This window comes from Cricetulus griseus, chromosome 2, assembly GCF_003668045.3.
Source record: "Cricetulus griseus strain 17A/GY chromosome 2, alternate assembly CriGri-PICRH-1.0, whole genome shotgun sequence".
Lineage (NCBI taxonomy): Eukaryota > Metazoa > Chordata > Mammalia > Rodentia > Cricetidae > Cricetulus > Cricetulus griseus.
The window spans coordinates 237,711,785-237,730,487 of NC_048595.1; the positions used below are offsets into that span (position 1 = coordinate 237,711,785).

At 40.9% G+C, this 18,703-nt stretch overlaps 1 pseudogene; it reads right to left on the reverse strand.

Annotated features, from left to right (window-relative positions):
• The window catches only part of LOC100759068, a 73,083-nt pseudogene extending 69,601 nt beyond the window's left edge, over nt 1-3,482 (reverse strand).
• Nucleotides 3,483-18,703: the final 15,221 nt, after the last annotated feature.

Consider the following 18,703-nt stretch of genomic DNA (forward strand, 5'->3'; position numbering starts at 1 on the left):
GCCCCAATTTGCTCAGGAGATATTCTCCCTTAATGCTTTTCTGGGGGACCATGTATGTTTGTCTTAGGGTCCTCCTTGCTTCCTAGCTTCTCTTGTGGTGTGGATTGTAGGCTGGTAATCCTTTGCTCCTTGTGTAATGTCCATATATGAGTGAGTACATACCATGTTTGTCTTTTTGTGACTGGGTTACCTCACTCCGAATGGCTTCTTCTAGTGCCATCCATTTACCTGTGAATTTCAAGATGCCATTTTTTTCTGCTGAGTTGTATTCCATTGTGTAATTGTACCACATTTTCTCTATCCATTCTTCAGTTGAGGGGCATCTAGGCTGCTTCCAGGTTCTGGTTACTACAAAAAATGCTGCTATAAACATAGCTGAACAGATGTCCTTGTTGAATGAATGTGCATCTTTTAAGTATATGCCTAAGTGTGGAATTGCTGGATCATGTGGTAGAATGATTTCTATTTTCCTGACGAATCATCATACTGATTTCCAAAGTGGCTGTACAAGTTGGCAGTCCCACCAGCAATGGAGGAATCTTCCCCTTTCTCCACATCCTCTACAGAATAAATTGTCTTTGGTGTATATTGGGAAATTACCAATACGGAGTCAGGTAGAAATATAAGGGTATTTAATGGGGAAAAGCCTTACTTACAGAGCAACCTAGCCAGAGCAACCTAGCCAGCCCGTGTGGCAGCAGTCTGTACAGCAAGAAGCAAAGTGAAACCAAAAGCGCAAACGCAGTCACACTATGTCACTCTGACCATACCCTCACAAGTGTGGTCAGGCATACCTGTAGCCAGCCCCTAAATAGGCGTGGCTACAGCTTCCTGTACATTGGTGTTTTTGATTTTAGCCATTCTGACTGGAGTAAGATGGTATCTCAGAGTTGTTTTGATTCGCATTTCCCTGATGGCTAAGGATGTTGAACACTTTCTTATTATTCTTTCAGCCATTTTAGACTCCTCTGTTGAGAATTTTCTACGTAGTTCTGCACGCCACTTTTTAATTGGATTATTTGGTGCTTTGGTGACTAGCTTCTTGAATTCTTTGTATATTTTAGAAATCAGCCCTTTGTCAGATATGGGCTTGGTTAATATATTTTCCCATTCTGTGGCCTGCCAATTTTTCTAGTTGACTGTGTCCTTTGCCTTACAGGAGCTTTTCAGTTTCAGGAGGTCCCATGTATTAATTGTGCATCTCAGTGTCTGTACTACTGCCTTATGTTCAGGAAGCAGTCTCCCGTACAAATTCATTCAAGGGTACCTCATACTTTCTCTTCTAAGAGGGTCAGTGTGGCTGTATTTATGTTGAGGTCTTAGATCCATTTAACATAAGTTTGGTGCATGGCAATAGATATTGTTAGACTTTTGTTACAGCTATCAGTGGAGAGAAAGGAAGCTGTGAATGAACAACCCATGTGGAGTTTATTAACAAGAGAAGGGGGGAGGATGTGGCTGGATTGTCAGTCAACTTAAGAAGGGCTGGTGAGGGAAAGGGGGGAGGCTGGACCTTTTAAAAGGAAGGCCATAATGCATGGTGGGTGATGTGGTGATGAGGTAGCATATTTTACTGTGTGTGCCCTGCCCGTTGTTAGGGAGCAGGGTCAGCCAGGTGTATATCCTAACAACCCTGGCTCTTGTTTATTGTAAAAGGTGGGGAATTGGGCATGACAGGTTAGAGAAGGAGGGACAGAGAATTCTCAAGGCTGCTTCCTACTGTCCAGGGGGGTGTTGACCATCTTTTGGGGGTGGGCTGAGAAGTTGGGGTGCTGCCATGTCCTGGAGTAGCTGCTTGTTTCATTGAAGGCTAGGCTGTATGGAACGTTCACATCTCTTTCGACCTGGCAAGATGTTGGCAGAGTAGAGAATGAGGGTAAATTTAGAAAAAAAATTTTTTTCTTAGGTCCTGGTACTTGAGAGGAAGATTGTAAGATGACGGAGGGGTTCCCGAGGTGTCCCAAGATGAGGGAAGGCAATCTGGGACCAGGGAAAAGTTGATTATTACCTGTAGTGAATCTGACCTGTTTGGATCTGATTTGGTTCTCTGGAACTTACAAGAATCCTTAAAGTTTGTGAAAACATAAACATTAGACACATTAGATCATATCTAGGTGGTTTGGAATCTTTCTGGTTACCTTTACCCAGAAGGCACAAATATTTGTTGGTTCTTGCATCTTTATATCCATTGCTTTTAGGCTGGCATTCTTGTAACAACAGCTAATCATTTGGATTAAGAGTTTTCAGTGAGCTATTGTGGGATACCTAGAAAATTGATGAGCAGGGTGTAATTAGAAGCAGGAGAATTTAAATAACCCTTGTAGAAGTGGAGCCTTATTCTTCTGAAATGGGAGGCAAAGTAGATGATTTCAGTGTCCTCTGAAGCTTAAGGAAACATGGTCCTGTTGTAGAAACTGTGTATGAGGGGTGAGTCTCAGGTGGAGAAGTAGGGCTTGAGAGAAGTGAATCCAGTGGGAAAGGCCCTCAAGCTTATCTGCTTTTGGAGTAACAAGAATCACCTTGAAGGGGCCTACCATTTAGGAGACGGGGGGGGGGGGGGGCAGAGGTGCTGGTCTGGAGAAGAAAGAAGAACTTGATCTCTGATATTAATTGGGGAGGTACATGGGGTGGCACATGGTCGAGGTAGAGAGTGGTCAGCAAATTCCCATAGTAGGGAATGGGGATGATGAAGTAAAGGTGTAACCAGGTGGTCAGGGAGAGGTGAGAGTTTAGGTGAGAGGCCCAGTGTCAGAGCCGGCCACCTATACATGAGTTCAAAGTTCAAAGGGTAAAATGGAAAGCAATTGTTTAGGGAGAGCCCTAAGCCTGAATAGGGCCAGAGGCAAAAGCTTCACCCAGTCAAGGTGAAGTTCCTGTGCGACATTTTAACAAGAGCATTCTTTTTTTTTTTTTTTTTTTTTTTTTTTTTTTTTTTTTTTTTTTTTTGAGGAAGGACTCTGAGTTTTATTCAGTGGGTCTCTGGGGTTAGGAGAAGGTGTGTTAGGCCTCTTGATTGTGAAGTGTGGCTTGTGCTGGTGCCGCAACACACAGTGAGGCAGCGGGAACTTTGTCTTGGAGTCATGGAATTGCTTGACAGCCAGCTGTCGGCACTTGCCCTCTGCAGTCTTCATGATGTGGATGGAGTGAGCATGGGCATGGTGCCAGGCACCCATGTCTCAGGAGCACTGGGTGATGGTGCCAGCAGTGGTCAGGTCCTGGTACTCTTGGCACATGTTGTGTGCGCCATTTTGGGAATCATGGTGCAGCCAGATGGCAAAGTTCTTCACCCACAATGGGAACTCAGGTCACACTTCTCCAGCAGATGACTTCATCTTCTTCAGCTGGGACCAAAATCGGGACTTGTCTACCACATGGTTCGGCACAAAGATTTGCATAAGTTATAGGGGTGGTGTGTGGCGCTTCGGAGTGGGCAAGCAGTGCCCCACCACCTTGTTCTCCCAAAGCGTTCCTGAGGCCTTCATGGGGGTCTCTCCTCCTTCACTGTCAGTCACAAAAGGAAGAAAACAAGATCATTCTTTAAAGAATGGTTAGTTTGCTCTACCTTCCCCGAGGGGGTGATATGGAATATGGAAATGCCTAGGGATATTGAGAGCTTTAGACAGGGTTTGAGAGATCTGAGAGGTAAACTTAGGACCATTGCCTGATTGAAGAGAGGCTGGAATCCCAAACTGGGGAATAATTTCCCTGAGAAGGATGTCAGAGACTGTCTGAGCTATCTTGTTAGTAGTAGGAAATGCCACTCCCCACCCTGAAAAGTATTGACAAGTACCAGGTGGTATTTAACTCACCTGACTGTGGGCATGTGGGTAAAGTCAAGTTGCCAGTCAGTCCCTGGGAAAGAGCCCCTAGCCTGGTGGGTGGGAAAAGGGGAGTTATGATACCTGGAGTTAGGGTCTGACATCTGACAGGTTTCACAAGAGGCAGTGATAGTTTTTAAGAAATTTAAGTCCTCAGAAGTAGGTTTGAGGTGAGCCTTAACAAACAGAAAAAGAGCCTTATTGTTAGGGTGGAAGAGCTGGTGTAAGTAGGACAGAATTTGTTGAATGTCAGGATGTGGGTTGTAGTGTATGAACTCCCTGTGGTGGGTGAGGTAGATCTGGGCCTTGGAGGGCTGCAGCCCTAGCTGCCTCATCAGCCCCATTGTTGCCCCTAGAGATAATGGAGCTGTCAGTCTGATGAGACCTGCAGTGAATAATTCCTATAGCTTTGGGGAGGTGGGAAGCCCTTAGCATAGCCATAATAGAACCTGAGTTAGCTATGGATCCTCCTTTTGTAGTTAAGTAGCCCACATTCATTACAAATAGCTGTATGGGACAGGAGGAAAGAAAAGCATATTTAGAGTCTGTGTAAGTATTTAAAGAATGTCCCTGTGCTAATTGGAAGGCACAGGTGAAGGCTATTAATTCAGCCTGTTGGTTAGTAGTGTGGGCAGGAAGTGCCCGTGCTTCCACCACCCTGGTATCTGACACTATGCCATAGCCTGCGTTACAGGTCTCCTCAGGTAAAAAGGAGCTGCCATTTGTGTACCAGGTATAGGTGGCCTGAGGTAGTGTGCCCTCTTGTATGTGTGAAGGATGGGGCAATAATTCCTCCAAGGTTTCAATTTAGGAATGAACTGGAGAACAGTTAGTATTATGTTGAGGTAGAAGATTTGAGATATCAAGGAGTGGGCAAGATTGGAAAGTAAGCGTGGCATCTTCTACTAATGCCACCTGGAGGGAAAGAACTCGGGAATGAGGTAGAGTTTGCAAGCCTCTGTAGGTTAGGATATGAGACAGGTTGTGGTGGGAGAAGACAGTGATGGGTGACCCAAAGTTTAATTTGACTCATTGATAAAGAGCTCAAAAACTGCTAAAGCACATATGCAGGATGCCCATCCTTGAGTAGTCAGATCTAGCTTCTTCAACAGATATGCTACAGGTGCAAATGAAGGTCCTAGCTGTCGACCTAGAACTCCAAGGGCAAATCCTTCTTTTTCTGTTATGTAGAGGGAGAAAGGACAAGTTAAGTCAGGTAGATGAAGGGCTGGGGCCTTAAGAAGGGCCTGTTTAAGTCTCTGAAAGGGCTTAGTAACAGGGTTAAGGAGAGGTTCATGTGGAGACAGATTATATGAGCTGCCTCATACATGGGGTAGGCAAGGAGAGAGTAAGAGGGGATCCAGGAGTGTAAGAAGCCAGCTATTTCTAGAAATGATAAAATCTCCTCTTTAGTAGAAGGAACTGCAAGAGACTCGATTAGGTTTTTTTCTGTCTACAGTAATAGCTTTGTGGGTTGGGGTAAAGGTTAGTCCCAAGTAGGTGACCTGAGGAGTAGACAATTGAACCTTAGAAGGTGAGACTCTGTAACCCCTGCTAGACAGGAAATTTAGGAGAGTGGAGGTATCAGTCCGGCTAACTTCCAAGGAGGGGCTACAAAGTAAAATATCATCTACATACTGTATGAACTTAGATTTGGAGAAAGACAGAGAGACTTTTTGGTCAGAAGCCAGGGCCTGACCAAAAAGGTGTAGACTGTCCCAGAAGCCCTGAGGTAGGACAGTCCAGGTGAGCTGAGTGGAGGCATGAGTATCGGGATCAGTCCAGGTGAAAGCAAAGATGTCTTGAGACTGGGTGTGGAGGGGTATAGAACAAAAGGTATTCTTAAGGTCTGAAACTGAGAAGTGAGATGTCCCTGAGGGAATAGTAGAGAGGAGTGTGTAAGGGTTAGGAACCATAGGATTGAGGGGCACCACTGCAGAGTTAATGAGTTGGAGGTCCTGAACGAGATGATAAGTCCCATTAGGTTTTTTTAACTGCCAGTATAGGGGTGTTTAAGGGGAAGGAGGTAGGAAGACACAACTTTTTCCTTAGGAGGTCAGAGATAATAGGCTTAAGTCCCTTAAGGCTCTGGAGTGGGAGTGGGTACTGGACTCGAGTAACGTGCCTCAAGGGGTCATGTAACTGAATGACAATGGGGGGATGGTGTCTAGCCACAGAAGGGTCCTGAGTGTCCCAGACCTTGGGGTCTACCTGAGAGGCTGGTAAAGGAAATGACATACTGGAACCTGCAGGGTGAGTAGCTAGGAGGAGGAGGAGGGGGGCCACTGGTGAGTCTGGAGTCAGGTGAATGTGGGGAGCAAAAGAAATAGAAGCTCCTACCATAGCTAAAAGATCCTTCCCTAGTAAAGGCACTGGACAAGTTGGTATAACCAAAAATGAATGAGTAAGGGGAATCCCCCTGAAAATACAGCTAAGTGGTGGAGTCTGCTTTGGTAAGTAAGGCTACCAAACAAACCCTACCCCGACAATAGGAAGACGAGAAGAAAAGGTAGGTCCCCCAAACTCCTTTAGGACTGAGTATGTGGCACTGGTGTCCAAAAGGAAGGAGATGGATTGTCCTGACACTTTAATGTCTACCTGGGGCTCCCTTTCAGAGATAATGGTAGTCAGGTTAAGAGAGCCTGGGCGCCATCATTCATCATCCTCGTCTATAACCAGGGCTAGGATGTCAGCTGGAGGGCAGTCTGTGTTTGATGTCCTCTTGTCACATGGGACACGGGGACAGTCCACTGACCAATGGACCTCTTCCAGGCATCTTGGACACTGGGATTTGGACAACCCTGGGCCCAGTGCCTTCCTGACCACACTTAAAGCATGGACGCTGCAGTCCTCAATCCCCAGAGGGCAAGGGACCCTGGACAGATGCCGAGGCCAGTCAGACCGCTTCAGCTAGCATCTGGTATTTGTGCTTAAGGGTCTTGTTATCTCTCCCATGGTACACCTTAAATGCCACTTTCAGAGTCTCATCCTGTGGAGTTAGGGGTCCCCTCTCCAGATTTTTAAGTTTAGCTCTAATGTCAGGGCAGCTTTGAGAAAAAAAAGTATGTCATAAGGAGTTGTCTTCCCTCTGGTGCCTCAGGGTCTAACTTAGTATATTGCAAGTAAGCCTGTTTTAGGTGCTGCAGTAACTGAGAGGGATTCTCTGCTTTGTCCTGAACTATGTCTAGAAGCAGCCTAACATAGACCAGTCATGAGGCAGGTTATAAATTGATCTCTAGGCAAAATCCCACCCATGGTGTTATAATCCCAGTGGGGTTCCTGCTCTGGGATAGTGTCAGTCCCAGTAGTGTGAGCTGGGTGAGTTTGATGTATTTCATCTGCATATGCTCTCACGTGATCCCAAACTTGCTAGTGATCCTCATGTAGTAGGTTGCTACTTCTCCAAAGCCACAGAGAAACCTTGTCTCGAAAGAAAAAAAAATCATAAAAATGTCATGGAAAGTAAAACTATAAGACTGTGCAATATATTGAAATTCTGAAATTCCTTTATAAAGGCAGTGGCGTTAGTGGTATAGGATACTAACTTGTGCTGAATCTGAGAGAGTTCCTACAGTGTGAAAGGACCGTGGACCCTAACCACCCCATCCACACTGGCTACATCCTGCAAGGGGAGGTCTGTGGCTGGTTCAGCTTTGGCAGGTCAGGATCCCCTTTGAGAGTGAGTAGTAGGGGGGCGGTAAAGGTGGGAGTGAGGGGTGGGCATTTGGAAGAGTCGGAGGAAGCTGGAGCAGGAGCTGTTGAAGCAGAAGAGATAGAAGGGTCAGAGATCTTAGCAGAGGCTTCAGAGGGCTTGCTTAGAGGCTGGAGACAAATCGGTGGAGGTTTGTCAGCCAGATATGTCAATAAGGTTAACTTTGGGCATAGAATCTATAGCCAGAAGAATTCGGGATGAGGAGGGAGAGAGTGTTTAGCAGAAAGATTGAAAAAGGCCTGGACATAGGGTAACTCATTCCATCTCCCAGTTTGCTAACAGAAGTTAGATAAATCCTGCAAAACTTTGGAGACTAGAGCACCATTTGGGGGCCAGTGAGACTGTTTCTCTAAGGAATACCTAGGTCATTTTTTCATACTGAGATAAGTGAGTCTGGATACCTTAACAAATGGTATTAAGTGTAAGTGTTTTAAATTTTCTAGAAGACATACCAGTAGAGTGGATGGGCTTATCTCCTTCGTTGGTTTATTTCCCATGGGTGAAAAAAGTAAAAAAAAAAAAAAAAAAATGGCAGAAGTCCCTTTCCAAATGCTCTTCAGCTTGTGAAGTGTTCCGGTGTGCCCACCCCATAGACCCCGGGTCTGAATAGGGACTCAGCTGTCCTGAAGAATGAAAAGAAAACAGAATAACCCAACAGTCCCACAGCAGCTAGCCACCAAGGGAGCAAACAGCTACTGATGGGGCCACCCATGGGAAATAAGCCAGGAGAGATTGTCAGTGAAGGGGGTACCCTGTGACCATGTAACACGATTTCCTGTGCATGCCCTGCCCATCATTAGGGGGCAGGTCAGCCAGGTGTATATCCTAACAGATATGGATCTATCTGCTGTCTTCTACAGCTGGCATCCAGTTATGCCAGCACCATTTGTTGAAGAGGCTTTCTTTTTTCTTTCTCTTTCTTTCTCTCTTCTTTCTTTCTTCCTTCCTTCCTTCCTTCCTTCCTTCCTTCCTTCCTTTCTTTCTTTCTTTCTTTCTTTCTTTCTTTCTTTCTTTCTTTCTTCCTTCTTCCCTTCCTTCCCTCCCTCCTCCTCCCTCCTCCTCCCTCCTTCTCTCTTTCTTTCTTTCTTTCTTTCTTTCTTTCTTTCTTTCTTTCTTTCTTTCTTTTTTGGTTTTTTGAGACAGGGTTTCTCTGTGTAGCTTTGGAGCCTATCCTGGCACTCTGGAGACCAGGCTGACCTTGAACTCACAGAGATCCGCTTGCCTCTGCCTCCCGAGTGCTGGGATTAAAGGCATTCGCCACCAATGCCCAGCTCTTTTTTCCATTGTATAATTTTAACTTCTTTGTAAAAAATCAGGTGTTCAAAGGTGTGTTGGTCAATATCAGGGTTTCCAGTTAGATTCCATTGGTCTACCTGTCTATTTTTTTGCAAATACCAAGCTGTTTTCAGGACTATAGCTGTATACTAGAGCTTCAAGTCAGGGATGGCGATGCCTCTGGATGTTCCTTTATTATACAGGGTGGTTTTGGCTATCCTGGGTCTTTTGTTTTCCCATATAAAGTTGAATATTATTGTTTCAAGGTCTGTGAAGAATTGTGCCAGTATTTGAATGGTGATTGCATTGAATCTTTTGATTGCTTTTGACAAAGTTGCCATTTTTACTATGTTGATCCTACCTAATCAAAAGCATTTTCTGGTATCTTCTTTAATTTCTTTCTTTAAATACTCAACGTTCTTACTATACAGGTCTTTCACTTGTTTGGTTAGTGTTACCCCAAGGTATTTTATGTTGTTTGTGGCTATTGTAAAGGGCGATGTTTCTCTGATTTCTTTCACAGCCCATTTATCATCTGTATTTATTAGGGCCACTGATTTTTTTTTTTTTTGAGTTAATCTTGTATCCTGCAACTTTGTTGAAGGTGTTTATCAGCTGTAGGCATTACCTGGTAGAGTTTTTCAGGTCACTTATTTAAACTATCACATAATCTGCAAATAGTGAAATTTTGACTTCTCACTTTTCCTCTGATCTCCTTTTGTTGTCTTATTGCTCTAGCTAGAACTTAAAGCGTACCATTGAAGAGATATGCAGAGAACGGACAGTCTTGACTTGTTCCTGATTTCATTGGAGTCTTATTGAGTTTCTCTCCATTTAGTTTGATATTGGCTCTTGATTTACCATATATTGCTTTTATTATATATAGGTATGCTCCTGTTTTCCATGATCTCTCCAAGAACTTCATCATGAAGGGTTGTTGGATTTTGTCGAGGGCTTTTTTAGCATCTAGTGAGATGATTATGTGATTTTTCTTTCTCAATTTGTTTTTTGGTGCATTACATTGATAGATTTTTGAATGTTGAACCATTCCTGCATCCCTGGGATGAAGCCAACTTAATCATGGCAGATGATTTATCTGATGTGTTCTTGAAATCAATTTTCCAGTATTTTATTGAGTATTTTTGCATCAAGGTTCATGAAGGATATAGGTCTGTAGTTCTCTTTTTTAGTTGTGTCTTTGTGTGGCTTGAGTACCAAGGTAATTATACCCTCGTAAAAAGAGTTTGACAATGAACCTTCTGCTACTATTGTGTGGAACACTTTGAGGAGCATTGGTATTAGCTCTTTTTTAATTTCTGGTAGAATTCTGCCCTGGAACTATCTGGCCCTGGGCTTTTTTTGTTTTGTTTTGTTTAGGAGACATTGATGGCTGCTTCTATTTCATTAGTGGTTGTAGATATGTTTAAATTGCTCATGTGTTCTTGATTTAATTTTGGTAATGATATGTATCCAGAAAATTGTTCATTTCCTTTAAATTTTTTAATTTTGCTTAATACAGGTTTTCATAGTATGACCTAATGATTCTCTCGATTTCCTCAGTGTCAGTCGCTATGTCCCACTTTTCATTTCTGATTTTGTTAATTAGCATGCTCTCTCTCTCTCTCTGCCTTTTGGTTAGTTTGGATTAAGGTTTGTCTATCTTGTTGACTTTCTCGAAGAACCAACTCTTTGTTTCATTGACTCTTTGTATTGTTTTGTTTGCTTCTACTTTATTGATTCAGCCCTCAATTTGATTATTTCCTGGTGTCTAATCATCCAGGGTGAGTTTGCTTCTTTTTGTTCTATAGCTTTCAATTGTGCTCTTAATTCTGTATGTGGACACTTAGTGTTAAGAAGATTTTCTTAGTACTGCTTTCAAAGTGTCCCATAAGTTTTGTTTTGTCCCATGTTGTGTTTTCATTCTCATTGAATTCTTGGAAGTCTTTAATATGTTGCTCCCCCCCCACTTAATCCAGGAATGTTGCAATTGTTCATTGTTTAATGTGATGAGTTTGTAAGTATTCTGCAATTTTTGTTGTTATTGAATTCTAATTTTTAAGCCATGGTTTTTGATAAGGTACAGGTTTTTTCCCCCAATTTTCTTGAATGTATTCAGGTTTGCTATAATGCTGAGTATGTGGGCAATTTTAGAGAAGGTTCTATGTGGTGCTGAGAAGAAGGTATATTCTTTTGTGTTAGACATCTGTTAAACCCAATTGCGCATAACTTCTTTTAGTTCCCTTGCTTCTTTGTTAAGTTTCTGTCCAGTGGTCCTGTCTAGTGGTGAGAGTAGGGTGTTGAAATTTCCCACTGTAAGTGTGTGAGATATTATGTGTGCTTTCAGTTTTAGTAATGTTTCTTTTATAGAAATGGGTGCCATTTTGGGGGGTAGGGTGCATAAATGTTCAGAATTGAGATTTCATCTTAATAGATTTTTCCTGTGTTGAATATGAAATGACCTTCTTCATCTCTTTGTATTGATTTTAGTTTGAAGCCTAATTTGTTAGATATTAGGATTGCTGCACCAACTTATTTCTTGTGTTCATTTGATTGGAAAATCTTTTCCCAACCCTTTGCTCTGAGCTAACATCTGTCTTTGAGGTGTGTTTCTTGTTTGTATCAGAAAGATGGATTCTGTCTTCATATCCATTCTGTTAGTCTGTCTCTTTTTATAGGCTTGTTAAGAACATTAATATTGAGGGAAATTAAGGACCATTGATTGTTAATTCTTTTTTTTTTTAAATTGGTTGTTGTTGGTGGTACTGTTTGTGGATTTTCCCTATTTCTTCTTTTAGCATTTGGCAAAGTGGGATTATCTATTGCCTATGTTTTTGTGAGTGTAGTTAACTTCCTTAGTTTGGAACTTTCATTCTAGAACTTTCTGTAGGGCTAGGTTAGTGGATATGCATTGTTTAAATCTAGTTTTGTCATGGAATATCTTGTTTTCTCCATCTATAGTGACTGAAAGCTTTGCTGGGTATAGTAGTCTGGAGTTGCATCCATGGTCTCTTAGTATTGGTAGAATATCTATCCAGGAGCTTCGGGCTTTCAGACTTTCCATGGAGAAGTCACATATAATTCTGATAGATTTGCTTTTATATGTTACTCAGCATTTTTCCTATTCTGCCCTTAATATTCTTTCTTTATTGTGTATGTTTGGTGGTTTGGTTATTATGTGGCAAGAGGACTTTTTTGTGGTCCACTCTATTTGGTGTTGTGTAAGCTCCTTGTACTTTCATTGGCATGTCTTTCTTTATGTTTAGGACATTTTCTTCTATGATTTTGCTGAACATGTTTTCTGCACCTTTGAGTTGTGTTTCTTCACCTTCTCCTATACCTATTATTTTTTGTTTGGTCTTTTCATAGTGTCCCATATTTCCTGGATAATCTGTGTTAGGGATTTGTTGGACTTAAGATTTTCTTTAGTCAATGAATCTATTTATCCTAGTATATCTTCAATGCATGAGATTCTCCCTTTCCTCTTATACTCTGTTGGTTATGCGTGCATCTGTAGTTCCTGATCTTTTACCCAGATTTTGTAATTCCAGCTTTTTCTCAGACTGTGTTTTTTTTTTATTGACTCTATTTTGGCTTTCAAACTTTGCACTGTTAGAATTTTTTCTTTAAATTTTTGTTTTCTTTACCTGCATTTCTTGAATTTTGTTGTTTGTTTTTCTTCAATTTCTTTAAAGGATTTTCTGATATCCTGTTTGAGGGTCGCTATCATCTTCATGATGTTGTTTTTAAGATTGTTCTCTTCTACTTCATCTGCATTGAGATGTTCAGGTCTTGCTGGTGTAGGATCCCTAGACTCTGATGGCATCATATTGTTTTTTTCTGTTGTTCAATGTGTTCTTTTATTTTAGTCTTCCCATCTCTTCTTCCAGTGTGTGCAAGTGGGGTCTCTTCCTCTCCTGGTGGGTACAGGTCCAAGCTTTTCCTCTGGTGGGTACAAGCAGGTCCAATACTCTAATGTGTCTCATGGTATGTGCAAGTGAATCTGAGATACTTCCTCCCCTCTAGGTGGGTGTGGGCCTAACACAATGATGTCAGCATACTCTGGGTGGCTTGGTTCACCTGGGGGCAAGTCAACATGCCCACAGTCTCCAGGCCAGGAGATCCCAAGGAGGGCAAGTGGAAGTCTAGCCTGAGACAGTGGACCATGCTCGATCACCTCTCCCCTGAGTGGGGGTGGAGACTGTCACAGCAATGGCAGCAGACTGTTGATGGTTTGGTCTGCTTGGGGTAAGTCGACCTTCCTGAAGTCCCCAGACCATGATATGGCAAAACCCTTGCTCCTTTTATAAGTAAGAGTTAGCTAGGTCTCTTAGTTGAATGGCATCACACAGTGTTGTAAGGCATACTTATTTGTTCTTGACTCTTAATTAACATAAGATTGATTTTAGTAATTAATTTCATAGTCATATTTAGTAATTCTTCTCTCCCCAAGAGGCTCTTACTCACCACTGTATAGCAAGATGCCTAAAACTTTCTTTCCTTTGTAATCTTTAATGATTTTATAACTTTTTAATGTAAAATTTCAAACAAACACAGAAGTAGACAGTGTTAAATGAACCACTACAGAACTGTAAGTAACCACAATTACTGTTGCTTTGCCCATTTATTTTGAATCCCATCTCTACCTTCCTTTCTTCCTTAAGTATTTTAAGGAAACCCCCATGCTATTTCACTCAATGTGTATCTTTAGCTGAAAATAATGTCTTTAACAAAACTGTCATCTCACTGTAAACCTAACTAATGAACTACCATTCTTTAGTATTATTTAATAGCCAGTCTACATTCAACTTCCATCTAATTATCTGAAAAACTTGTCTTCAGCTCTATTGGAAAAATTAACAAAATAAGATCCACTCATTGCATTACGCTGTTAAACTTTTTCAGTAACTTTTATCCTGTAATTGTTTTCAGGATATTAAAACAATCCTATGAATATGCTTAAGAAAGCCCCGTAGTGTGGGTTTCATGGTCTGGATTTATGGACTATACTTTCCTTCAGTAGGTCATTTCCTATTCTTTATGTCTATAAATGGCTTGAGGAATTTGATTAAATGGATGTTCTGTTCTATTCTTTATCACAACATTATTTTTAATTAGAGGCAGACACTTCTGTGTCAGACACACCTCATGAAGGACATTTTCAGCACCTCACTACTATATGAAATGTCATGGAAGAGTGACTTAGGAGCAGAAACTCTCAGGGGAAGAATACGTTTCACTCAGGAGGGACAATCACAATGTCATGGTGATTTCATTCCAGAGGTAGTGTGAAACCAATGGGTTATGTGTTTCTTTTCATAAACTTCAAAAACTGATAATATTCACCTATTTTGAAATTGAAATTTATTTCAGTTTTACTTGCTATTACTTTTGTAGTCATTAATTCTAAGACTGGGGCATTTTCTTCTCTAATTAAGTATAAGTTTTGCTTTTTTCTTTTTAATATTAATTAGAAAGAAAATTATTTTACATGTCAATCTCAGGTCCCTCTCCCTCACCTTCTCCCCTGATCCCCCAACTAACACCCGACCTATCCCATAACTTTTCTGCTCCCCAGGAGGGTGAGGCCTTCCATACAGGGTTCTTCAAAGTCTGTCTTATTCTTTGGGATAGGGCCTAGGCCAACCTCCTTGTGTCTAGGTGCAGGGAGTATCCTTCCATGTGAGATGGGATCCCAAAGTCCATTCTTATGCTAGGGATAAGTACTGATCTACTACAAGAGGTCACATAGATTTCCAAGGTCTCTTCACTGACACCCACATTCAGCAGGTCTTGATCAGTCCCATGCTGGTTTCCCAGGTATCAGTCTGGTGTCGAAGAGCTCTCCCTTGTTCAGGTCAGCTGTTTCTGTGGGTTTCTCCAGCCTAGCATGGACCCCTTTGCTCATCACTCCTCCTTCTCTGCAACTGGATTTCAGTTTAGTTCAAGGTTTAGCTGTGGGTGTCTGCTTCTACTTCCACCAGCTGTTGGATGAAGGCTATACAATGTCATATGAATTAGTCATCAATCTTATTATCAGGAGAGAGCATTTAAGGTAGCCTCTTCTCTATTGTTTAGATTGTTAGTTGGTGTCATCTTTGTAGCTCTCCAGATATTTCCCTAGTGCCTGATTTCTCTTTATACCTATAATGTCACTCTATTATATTATCTCTTATCTTTCTCTATTCTATTCTTTCCCCAACTCAACCTCTCTGCCCCATCATGTCTTTCTCACCACTCCCATTCTCCCCTTCTCATTCTCTTAGTTTCCTCTCTCCTTCCCCATGCTCCCAATTTGCTCAGGCATTCTTATCCCTTTCCTCTTCTCCAAGGCACCATGTATGTCTCTTTTAGGGTCCTCCTGGTTTGCTAGCTTCTCTGGCAGTGTGGATTATAATCTGGTAATCCTTTACTCTATGTCTAAAATCCACATATGAGTAAGTACATACCAAATTTGTCTTTTTGTGACTGGGTTATCTTGCTCAGAATAGTTTATTCTACTTCCATTTGTTTGTCTGCAATTTCAAGTTTCTATTATTTTTGTTTCTGCTGAGTAGTACTCCATTGTGTAAATGTACCACATTTTCTCTATCCATTCTTGAGTTGAGGGGTATCTAGGTTATTTCCAGGTTCTGGCTATTACAAATAATGCTTCAATGAACATCGTTGGACAGATGTCCTTTTTGTATGAATGTGCTTCTTTTTGGTAATTCATAAGAATTTTGAGTCTTTAAAGAAAGAAATTAAAGAAGACACCAGAAAATGGAAGGATCTCTCATGTTCTTGGATAGGTAGGATCAACATAGTGAAAATGGCAATCTTGCCAAAAGCAAAGCAATCTACTGATTCAATGCAATCCCCATCAAAATCCCTGCAAAATTCTTCACAGACCTTGAAAAAACAATTCTCAACTTTATATGGAAAAACCAAAGACCCAGGATAGCCAAAACAACCATGTATAATAAAGAAAAACTTCCAGAGGCATCACCGTCCCTGATTTCAAGCTCTATTATAGAGCTATAGTCCTGAAAACAGCATGGTATCGGCACAAAAATAGACAGGAAGACCAATGGAATTGAGTTGAAAACCCTGATATTAAACAATACACCTATGAACACCTGATTTTTTACAAAGAAGCCAAATTTTTACAATGGAATAAAGAAAGTATCTTCAACAAATGGTGCTGGCATAACTGGAGACTGGCATATAGAAAACTGCAGATAGATCCATGTCTATCACCATGCACAAAACTTAAGTCCAAATGGTTCAAAGACCTCAACATAAACCCAGCCACAATTAAATTATTAGAAGAGTCAATAGGAAGTACCCTTGAACGAATTGGTACTGGAGACCACTTCCTGAATATAATACCAGTAGCACAGACACTGAGATCAACAATTAATAAATTGGACCTCCTGAAACTTCTGTAAGTTAGAATCTTCTGTAAGGCAAAGGACACAGTCAACAAGACAAATCAACAGCTCACGGATTGGGAAAAGACATTCACTAACTCCACATCCAGCAGAGGGCTGATTTCCAAAATTTATAAGGACTCAAGAAGCTAGTATCAAAAAACCAAATACACCAATTAAAAATTGGGGTACAGAACTAAATAGACAATTCTCAACAGAGGAATCTAAAATGGCTGAAAGACACATAAGAAAAATGTTCAACATCCTTAGCCATCAGGGAAATGCAAATCAAAACAACTCTGAGGTACCATCTTACACCTGTCAGAATGACTAAAATCAAAAACACCAAGGACAGTTTATGCTGGAAAGGATGTGGAGAAAGAGGAATACTCCTCCACTGCTGGTGGGAGTGCCAACTCATACAACCACATTGGAAATCTATATGGCGATTCCTCATGAAAAAGTTTTGTTTTTTAAATCACTTTTACCAATCAAAGTTTTTTATAGGTTCTGTTTTTCCTACCCTAATGTATGTTGTCTACTATTTTTATATGAGAAATTCCAGGTGACCTATGTTCTAGAGGCCTAATCTGAAAAGATGTTTTAGATAAATATCATATTTGACAACTTAGTATCACATAAATGAATAAATAGGATTTGTCAGATTTTGTTCAATTTAATTGAATGCATTATTTTGTGAAATAATTTTAGAGGTGATAAAATAGGTTAATGTGATCACTACAATTGACATTCATCCTGGGATAATGTTATACCTATTTAATTGAGTTGCTTTGCATTAACATGTGGTAAATAGAATAACTGATAGATCTGATGATGTCATTCATAGGGGGATTATCATTTATCTGTGTTTTGGGGGAATTTATTTATGTGAGTGTCTTAGTTATGGGTCATTTTCCATGACCAAAAGGGAAAAATGTTTATTTCATCTTACAATTCTCAGATAACAGTCCATCACCCACAGGAGTCAGGGAAGGACCTCAACCCCGGAACCTGGATGCAGGACTCTGATGAAGACATTGTGGGTGAATGTTGCTCACAAACTTCTTCTTCATGGCTCGTTCAATCTGATTTCTTATGGTACCAAGGGTGACTTCACCCAAAATAGGCTGACCCTACCCACATCAATCGCAGATTAAGAAAATGCCCTACAGGCTTGCCTATAGCCTGATCATATGGAGGTATTTTTTTTAACTGAGGCTCCTTCCTCTCTTATAACTCTAGCTTGTGTCAAATTGGCATAAAAGTAACTAGTAAGCAGAGCTTCTCACAGTTTGAAAGACTGAAGATTAAAGCCAGAATCTAGAACAATCTAATAAATATATATACATTCAATAACAATTAATGATAAAAGACACCTGGAATTTTAAGAAATGTGGAAAGGGATATTGTGTGGACGGGTTTGGATGAAGGAAAGGGAAGGGGAAATGTGGTTATATTTGATCTCAAAAAGAAAAATAAAATATAATATAGTTCATAAAATAAAAAAGGAACTCTGTAACTAGACACCATGCAAGCTTTTGTATTTAACATTCAATTTTCCATGGAGTGTGTGTGTGTGTGTGTGTGTGTGTGTGTGTGTGTGTGTGTGTGTGTGTGTGAATTCTTATTGCTTATACAGATAAACCAGGTGAATGTACTCATTTAGGATTCTAACAGTGAGTCAAAATAAAAAGACTTTGCTTATGAAAGAGTTTTTCCAAAATTGAGGGACAGAGCTACAAACAAGAGAGCAGGCATAGGCTGGGCTGTGGTGGCACATGTCATTAATCCCAACACTCAGGAGGCAGAGGCAGGTGGATCTCTGTGAATTTGAGGTCAGCCTGATCTACAGACCAAGTGCCAGGATAGGCTCCAGAGAAACCCTGTCTTGAATGACCTAAAAATAAAAAGAGGGAGAGAGTGAGCAGGGATGGTCAAAAGTAAGAAGTACAGGGTAGGAATAAATTTATGTTGGCCAGTTCAGAGCCTAGTTGCAAAATGTGTGTGTGGGTGTGTTGAGGGAAGTCTAAATCTTCCTTTATGTGCTCATTGACATGTTACCTTGGGAGAGGAACAATTGCTTTAAAGTTTTTTTTAGTGAGTGTCTAGCAGTGTCAATAGGTTTTTTTTTTTGTTTTTTTTGTTGTTGTTTTTTTTTTATCCTGTTATCCCTGCAAATCCCCTGCTTGTATTTTAAACAATAGACTCAATGTAAGGTTACCTAGAGAAAAGAGAAATCCACAAGGCCACTTTTAAACACTCAATGTAAAGTGTGGCTGTGCTTTAAGCAATGGCTTACCCCATGTTCTGTTCTGAATTGGTCTTTAGGGACATAAAAACTTACAAAATAAATAGCCTCTGAATATATTTTCTGACAGATGAGAAAGATTTCTCTAGAGATTGAGATTCAAGTGAGTATTTTTTATTAATTATGAACATAAAATGTTACTAGAATACATTCACAGGCTATTCCAGAGTCAAATGGGTGC